Consider the following 8,878-nt stretch of genomic DNA (forward strand, 5'->3'; position numbering starts at 1 on the left):
TTCATTCTATTTTTTTTTTGTAACACACTTTGCTGAACATGCACACACATGCCCTGGTTGTTATTCTCACTTACACCCATTGGCATCTAGGTGATGATGCTGAATGCAATCAAAGCACCCCACGGTTACTCAGTTACAGAAACCTCCCGTGTCAATCCTTGAAAGCTGCGGAGAAATTGCTTTGCTGTTTGTGCTAATTATTTCGGTCTGAGAGTGTTTACATGTGCGAATGTCAACGCTGTTATGTGCCCCGAAGACTCCCGGGTGTTAATCTACATGCAGGTGATATGCAAGATCATTAACATTATCTTTCTATATTTATTCTGCGCTTCACACTGGAACTGTGCCCTTCTCCCCATGGACTACACCAGAAAGCAAGTTAGTTGTTAAAACCACTCATTTGCTAATCCCTATTGTATCATTGCAAGTTACTGTGAAAATCTGAGGGCATGTTATCAAGCCTTGATTGAATCACTTAGATCTCAGGGGCTTCAGTGTAACTTCAGAGAAGCGTCCTATGGGTAATTGACCGCTGTGAATAAACAATACAAAACCAATTCCATCTGTAAATGCAAGACCATCGCCGGAATTTTTAAAAACTGACATTGGAGAATTCTTCAAAACCCCACATCTGATTTCTGTTCACTGCCAATATTTAGCCAACCTTTCTTCTAAATCTGTATATGGTGTGGCAAAGGGTTATAAAGGGCCAATTGTTTCAGGTCCATGCACTATCCACCACTGTGATCACAACATCAGTTTGAATTGAAGTTGAATTGATCAATACCAAATTACTCCTGCTGCTGCGAGGCTGCTGACCACTGAGCACAAATCCTTCATGCACGTCTACACATCTTTCTGTCACTTATCTTGGTCCAATAAACTGGTTCACAAGCAGCCACTCCCGACCAAAACTCAACAATAGAGGACTGTGTATACAGTGAGGCTCTTTTTCCACAAGTGCTTGCTAACAAATCAGTAGAACTTGACAGGTTCATATTGGACACCCTTTGCTGATTTGCGGCTCAATACGGCTCTATCTAGTTCCCTGTGTGGAAGAAGCAGAGAAGAACCACTTGTCCTTTACTGTGTTCAGGGTTATTTACGCAGCTCGAGAGGTCTCCACTGCCTTCTACAGCCATGTTTATCTTGTTCAGGTCTCTGGAGATCAGCCTCTAGTGAGTCTCCTGACTACAGTTGGCCTCTCCGAGGCATATTAACAAGATGGAAACGAGCAGAGTCGTCTCTACTGGACCATTCATCTCTCGCGCTGGCATCTCGGCAGATGGAAAGGAATTGGTACATCATACCTGTGCCACCAGCATTGCACCCATGGGGATGGAAACATGGTGACTGAAGCATCAAAGTCTTACACTGTAGTGAGTAAGTAAAGATGGCAGCACATTGCTGAATTCAAGACTCAAAGTATTGATCTGGGTGAGTGTTTGTATGTTGGTGTTTTGTCTGTGTGCATGTAGTCCAGCTGCCAATCCCCATGATCACCTCATTAATGTTTGATTGTAATGATTCTAAATGTCTAAATAAATGGCCCTTTGCATGTTGGGAAAATGTTGCCCCAGAGGTGAATAAAAAAATATAAACCCACTTTATAATGAAAAGAGGCAAAGGAATTAATCCGATTTCCCTTAATGGTTTTGTTGTTTGTAATCTGGACATGGCAAACATGAGTGAATAGTTTTGTGCATTAAAGTGAAAGCGCACTGACCTTGGAGTAGTGTACATTTTGCCTCAATAGATCAGCTCTACCTGCAGAAGCAAGATTGATTCAGTCTGTCATGCAAGCGGTTGCAGACAATGTTCCCCATCAGACAGCCAGCCTGTTAGAAACAGCATAAACCTCCACATATGTTGTACAGTGTTCAATTGTATGAATTCACATCATTGCTTGGAACTTTCAAGACTAAAATCTAAGCAAACTTTACTCTTCAATAAATAACCCAGTAACAAACAAAATGTAATCTATTTAATCAAAATGATGTGAGGAAGAAGATTATTTAAAAAAAAACATGCAACTTAACGACAATAGAGGCTGCTTGTCTCCCTCACGCATGACCCATAGGCAGACCATTAACGTCATGGTGGAAATATTACATCCGCAGTTAAAGCTACAGTGTGTAATATTTAGAAGAACTTATTCACAGAAATTGAATATACTGTCCATAACTGTGTGTTCATATGTATAATCACCTGCAACAAAGAACCAGTGTTTTTTCGTCAACTTTGAATGAGTTAAATATTGTTACATTAGGTGGACCCGACCTCCGTGTAAATCGTCATGTTTGCTGCGTCGTGTTGAATGCGGTTGTTGCACAAAACGGTCCACAATACATCACATTCACGTTGATTTTCAGCGCTGCCGGAAACCGGAAATGGAATCAGCGATGCGCCACTATAGTGTCCCCTGGCGGTCGCTCAGTTGGTTGCAGTTTGCAATTTTACCACCAGATGCCTTCAGAAAATTACAAAGATTACATACTGGGGCTTTTTTTGGGGTTCAGGCACAAAAAGCTACTTGGTTAGGTTTAAGAAAACAGCAGGGTTAGGGTTAAATACCTATTGGCTTCACACAGAAAGGCACAGCTGTCTCCTATGTGAGCGTCATGTCTTTGGACGTACCATCCATCCACTTAACCGCAATTTACAATACGCTACCTAACTTCTTTCTTTGCTCACATAAATAATACTATTACCACCAGAGGCTGCCTAAAACTAATTTTCTGACCATGTATGCTCAGACAAAATCCAAATTGTCCACACATAGATTCCTTTAGTATAACAATGATAATGATGACACAGTGAAACCAGACCAGTGAGACAAAAAAATAAAAGTTTTCAAGACATCCGTGTGGTCCACAGTGGGATATATAGAACACAACTGGTGACAGCAAAACAGTTGTTAGGTAAATGAGGAAGCAAAGAAAATGCACAATATCTGAAGATTTTTAAGTGGAGTGGAGGGTGTTGCCGTAATTAGCCTCCTGCTCATCTGCTTCAGGGGCTACTAATCAGCGTAATACTACCTAAGACAGACCCCCCAGTGAGGTACAGCCTTATCTACGATTTCCTTTTCTTCTGTTAACTCAGCCCTTTGTGCGGTCGTTCAGGTAGAAAGGACTGTTTCCATGCAGGTGGATGTCTATGCATTAAATAGAACAATATTCAAATCAGCAGGGCTCTTGTGTTTCCTGTGCGAGGCTCGATTCTTACTGTGAAATCAGGGAACAATGAAACTGTTAGTGCTGCTATGAACAAAGGCTTATCAGATTAATGAATCTTGATAATTAGCCACGTTCTGCTGTGATCATAAACACAAAGTTCGAAGTGTGCCCTGTGTCTCATGCAATACAAATCTTTACTTAATCTCCTATGGGCTGAAGAAAAAAAATTGAATAATCAAATATCTGATAGAGCTACAGTTTAATTTGATTACACAATTATATTTTATTTTATGTTGCAGAGTGGTAGAGATTTGCCCACCAGCTATTTGAAACTTCAAGTAGGCTTTTCGTTTTGTCTTTTTTTTGTTTTCAGCACTCCCCTCATTCACATTCATTTTCATGCTTGCCTGCACACCTGACCTCTCCGCTATACGTAAAGCCTTATGCTGTTTGCCAGCAGATTGGTAGAGGAGTTGCCGCTTATTTTTTCCAGGTATCTGATGGTCCTGCACAAAACAAAAGTATGGGGTATGGCTAAATTTATAAATGAATAAATGAAACTTGTTCAAGGCAGATTGATTATACGGAGGAGAGGCACGGTCTTGGGTAAGAAAGAGACATAGAGAACCGTCCCCACCCATTCTCCAGGTACCACTGCTTAGTTCAATAAGTCTAATTCAGTTATGTAGTGTTCAGTGACTGTTATTCTCACTTCAAACTCTTTAAATGTAGTTTAAATAACCTAAAATTCCCTCTGCAAAAATAATAAAGCTATTAACAGAAGAGTTGCTCCATGTGGTTTGTGTTATGATGTGCCTGCTTAAATGTGGAAAATATTGGAATTATATTGAAATAAAAATGGTGATATACGTAACTGCTGTGAGTGAAATATATTTGAATAATAAAGGTTGACTGCAAATTGAAGTTTGGTGCCTTACAGTAGGAGTTTATACATTTTGTCCACCTTCCTGCAGGCAGTTTTCTCTCTGTTTCAGTTCAACCCTTTTCTGGTCGTCTGAAGTAAGAGAGTAAAAATAATCTGGATAAAAAGCATTTTCTTTCTTTCTGGAGGAAAGTAAACATCGTCTTGTCTAGCTTCGGAGTACTAAACTCTCACGGCTCAATTGGACTGAGGGTCTGGTCAGCTCGGATTAACTTTTAGAACCCACCGCCCCACTCCTACGCCACTTTGGCCTTGGTAGCACTACTTGAGATGTGTTTTAGTCTGTACTGGACTCCATCTACACACAACACGGCCAAATTATACATAGTCCGGAAGCTAAAGGTCTCCCCATTCCGTTGTGCAAAATATCTACATGAAAGGTAGAAGAAATAAACGTAACATTTCTACCGTGAAGGTTTGGTTCGGAATATTGTATACTCATTTTGACTCTGTGGTTGTAAAATTCGAAGCATGGTTGGGAAGATTTTTTCCTGTCGGGGGCCTTTTCAGTTTTATAACATCCTCCAAAGCCGTACTAAATTATTGAGCACATACATCACACTAACCTCTCTAATGCGACGGCTGGAACTGCTTCTCTTTGATGATGTGTCAGATGTTTGCTCCTTACCTCTGGTAGTTTCCATGCATGCCGAGAAAGTTTACACTTTCCAGTTCTCACAGCTCCTCCCTTTGGCTGCATGTCTTCAGCTGAGATTGGTCTTTTTTTGATTTTTGTATTTATGAGTCATTTCAAATTGCAGAGGTTCCCCATACATGATTTAAATTTACCGTTCCCAGGACCACAGTTCATGCCGAATCAAAACGGTTGGAAGAAAAGGTCACCATATTATTTTGGCTAAATTATTTCTGGGCTTGTGCATGAAAATGTGTGTCTGGTAACAGGAGCTTATGGACTCGGATAGAGACCAGGAATTGAAATTGATCAACAAATTCCAAATTCTGTGAAACTTGTCAAACCACTTTTGCATTATAATTCACATCTTACTTTACATCCATATGCTGACAGTCACATTTTGCCAAAATATGGCTAAATACATAGCTTTTGTCTTCAGTCGAGTGATACAACTGCTGTTCCCCCTTCTACTGTTCCAGGGTGACTCTCCTTCCTGTGAATAAGAGAGAAGCATTACTAGTATTTTGTCTTTATATTCATAAGAATATACAGTAATTTGCCCCATTATTCTATTGATTAAATGCTTTTAAATGCTTTACTTCTTTTTCTTATTATTTTTATAAGAACAGACAGGATCTGGAGAAACTGTTTCCTTGCAAATAAGACACGATAGAAAGCCTGGTACTGATAAAATAGCAACTCTCTCATCACAAGTCATCAATACTAAAAAAAATTTCTCTGCTAAACCACCCCTTTTCAATTTCATGCAAGTGTGTTTTCCCAGCCACGACAAAGTCGTTGGGTCTTTGAAGACTCTCCTTCCTTTGCAAATATCCATGGGCCGCAAGGAGTAAAAATTTGAGTTCAAAGCCGGGCAGTTCAACTGTATCAGCACAACTTACAGCTGGCATGCGAGATAAAAACTTGGGATGCGGGGGAATTGGCACTCAGTCTACAGTGACAGTGGTGGCTTGACGCCTGGTGTCCCAGAGTCTCCCTTTGTGCTACCAGCAGAAACACTCCCTCTCTGCCAGGCGGCCACTGAGGGGAGGCAACGGAATTATGAGTGTGTTACGTGAGGATACTGTATATGTTGTTTTGGTGTTCAGGAAAGGATGTGAATTAGGCCAATGATTAAACTAATGTGACTTTTCAGTAAGAGTATTGTATTTAGCAAAACAACAATCAAGGACTATAATTTGATTAAACTTTGCCCCTTTAAATATGGCAAAATGGGAGGCAAATTAGGCACAACTTACTGAAAGCAATGGCCTGGATTGGGGTTAGTTGGACTGGAGATATGTGAATGTGAGAGTGAATGGTTGTTTGTCTCTGCATGTTGGCCCTGCGATATGCTGGCAAACCCTGCCTCTTGCCCAATGTTGGCTGGGGATTGGCGCCTACATAATGGATGGATGTAATTGTAATAGATTATTAAGCTCCAACTTCATGTTTGTTAGTATAGAAGGTCACCTATCCACCATCAGGCTTGAAATAAATATTAAAGACAACTTCCATCTATCAGGACTGGAACTGTCAATGAATTTAATAAAAACATTATCTCAGCAGAAAGAGTGACAGGTGTTGTAATATCTTGTTGCCTTGTACACTATCATCAGACAATGAAAGCAGCTCATGCTTCACGGTATGTGTGCTAACCCTTTTGACAGTCTGCCATCAGTCCCTGGACGGTGTCTTTTATGACACACTGTTAAGAGTTACCAGCCTTGTGCGTCTGCATTCACTCATAATAATTAATTAAATATCATACTTCCCCTGTATTGTGTCAAAAGAGAGTTGCATCTCCCCCTACTGCTCTTACTGTAAAAGCACCGTTGCAGAATCAAATCAAGAAGCAGTAGCCTGTATCTTTGCAAAGACCTATGAAGGTCTCGCATCTCACTTTTCGTTTTCAGAAAATGAAAAGTGAGTCTTGCTAATTGACATTCTCGGTCTTCCCTACTGGTCAGAATGGAAATGTACAGAACTGAGTGTTGACTTGAAGTTGTCTGAATTGAAGGTCCATATTAATAATGAAATGTGGGGCACTGGTTTATAAAGTTAGTCCGATTGTTTGAGAAAGTATGATTATTTAGGTTTAGGCAGAAAAATTAAATAAAATGTTGAATAAATAAAATTTGGTATCTCCCTACATATGCATGCTCAAGTATGAACACATCGCCTGTCCCCTGTAGATTATAGGACAAGTTCTAATTCTCTTAGTGTGGGCTCATTTATATTCATGTCAGTGGGTAATTGTATCATTTCACTTCCTCAGCACAAAATGAAAACAGAATCTCAATGTGACTCAACAAGGTCAGATGTCTTAACTGTGCTATTCCTCTTTAATTAAAATGGGGGAAAACAGGGTTGAAAGCTGGATGGAGCAGATAATTATATGTGTACACTCTTTATGAAAAAATATAATGTATTTATTTTATGCTTTTTCTGAGAATGTATCGGTTGTTCCACAGTAGAGAGGAGTGAGGATTTAAATAGTTTGTACAAACATGCAGCTTCCTCTAGAAAACGATGCATTGATGTAAGGACGTAACGTCCACCAGTGTCCCCTCTGGTACAGGTGACTACAGTACTTAATCGTGTGACATTTAAGGGAGAGGGATATTTTGAATATTTTGAGTACAACTTTATATAACTTATATTTATTACAACCCAGTTGGCCTGTATTGTTTCGATCTTCTGTCGTCTTCGTAGCCTCTGATTATTCTTGTGTTTGAGAGCAGCATTTTGTAAACGACAGCCGAATTTTGAAAAACATCCCCACAAATGCCTCACACCTCCGCTCACAATGCAACTCCGCGGGTGAAGCTAAGATTTCCTAAAACCTCAAACGCAGCACAGTCAGCTGATTGGTTCCAGAGCATAACAAAAGTCAGGTTATCCTGTGCACACGTGACACCCTGGACCCGGAACCAACATGACTGCTGCTTCAACAGTGAGCTGACTCAAATAAATAATGTAATTATGTTTAAAAAAGATAATTCATAGATTTATAGAGTGGTTTTAGCTTTTCTCTGTCAGACGAGCGCAGTGTTTACATGTTACTTCTCTAAGTTCGTCAGCGTGTCTAATAATAAAGAAGCTGTACTTGACTGTGTGACTGACAGCACGACATCTTCAAGTTCTCTCTCAGGGATGAAGTGCAATGTAACCTTATTAAACTTAAAACTGGACATATTCCTCTCACAGCTGCTCTCTGTGCAACGATTAACTGCTCACACATTTAACTCTTAAGTTTCTATTTCTTTTAACTGGTATGAGAATAACAGAAGATTTATTCAAAGACTAATATCTACAGTACATACAGTCAAGGCAATGTGACGTTGTGAAATGTGTTCTTTCCAGTAACACATGAGCCATGGAATACTGCGAGGTTACGGATTAACCTTTGTACAGTGCAGAGTTACTGAGATGTGTTATGTTCATTACCTTATCACTAAAAGAACGGCCAGAGACCAAGATTTTACAACCAAGACCTTTCACTCACAAGCCTGTTGATCTCAGTCTGAAGGCCGGTGGGCTGGGGTTCACCCTCGTCCTCAGGCTCCAATCTACTGACCAAACCCTGAGGATTCCTCCAGATAGATCCAGAAACACAATGGTCTTCTTCACAGTAGTGACTGCAGTGGAGAAAGAAGGGTGCACATTTTCCACCTAATGCATAGAGAAGATCTAAAATCATGCATTTCCTTTTTTTACCCGAAATATTATTGGCGTTGAACATACATGTGCCTTTGGCTGTTTCTTTCCAAAACTGGGTAGGTAGGTAGGCAGCAATAACAGAGATCACACGAATGTATCTATAACACAAGGACATAAGATCTGTAAGACACTGTATTTAAAGCTATACATCTATATTTACAACAAATAAATAGAATAAAATGAAAAAATGACAATAGGATATTTGTGTCCATTGTGCATCGCCTCTCCGAGATAAACAGTTGACATTGTAACTGCTTTGAACCAACATATACTCATCATATTTTTGTTGAAATCAATTCAGTAAAGTAATTTAGATCCAACACATTTGAACATTTTATTTGAAGATAACCGCATCAAACCAAGATATGTATTTTTCCCTATCATTGCTGTATTTAGCTA

The 8,878-nt window shown here is 39.8% G+C and overlaps 1 long non-coding RNA gene across 1 annotated transcript; it reads right to left on the bottom strand.

The window, feature by feature from the left end:
- Positions 1-2,500: 2,500 nt before the first annotated feature.
- Positions 2,501-8,652, bottom strand: LOC118302040. The gene is made up of 3 exons (XR_004790447.2): positions 8,504-8,652; positions 8,265-8,397; positions 2,501-5,249 (listed from the first exon to the last, which is right to left on the bottom strand). It is a non-coding gene; the product is annotated as an uncharacterized LOC118302040 (long non-coding RNA).
- Between the last annotated feature and the right edge of the window lie 226 nt (positions 8,653-8,878).

The sequence above is a fragment of the Scophthalmus maximus genome, chromosome 4, assembly GCF_022379125.1.
Source record: "Scophthalmus maximus strain ysfricsl-2021 chromosome 4, ASM2237912v1, whole genome shotgun sequence".
NCBI classification, from domain to species: Eukaryota; Metazoa; Chordata; class Actinopteri; order Pleuronectiformes; family Scophthalmidae; genus Scophthalmus; species Scophthalmus maximus.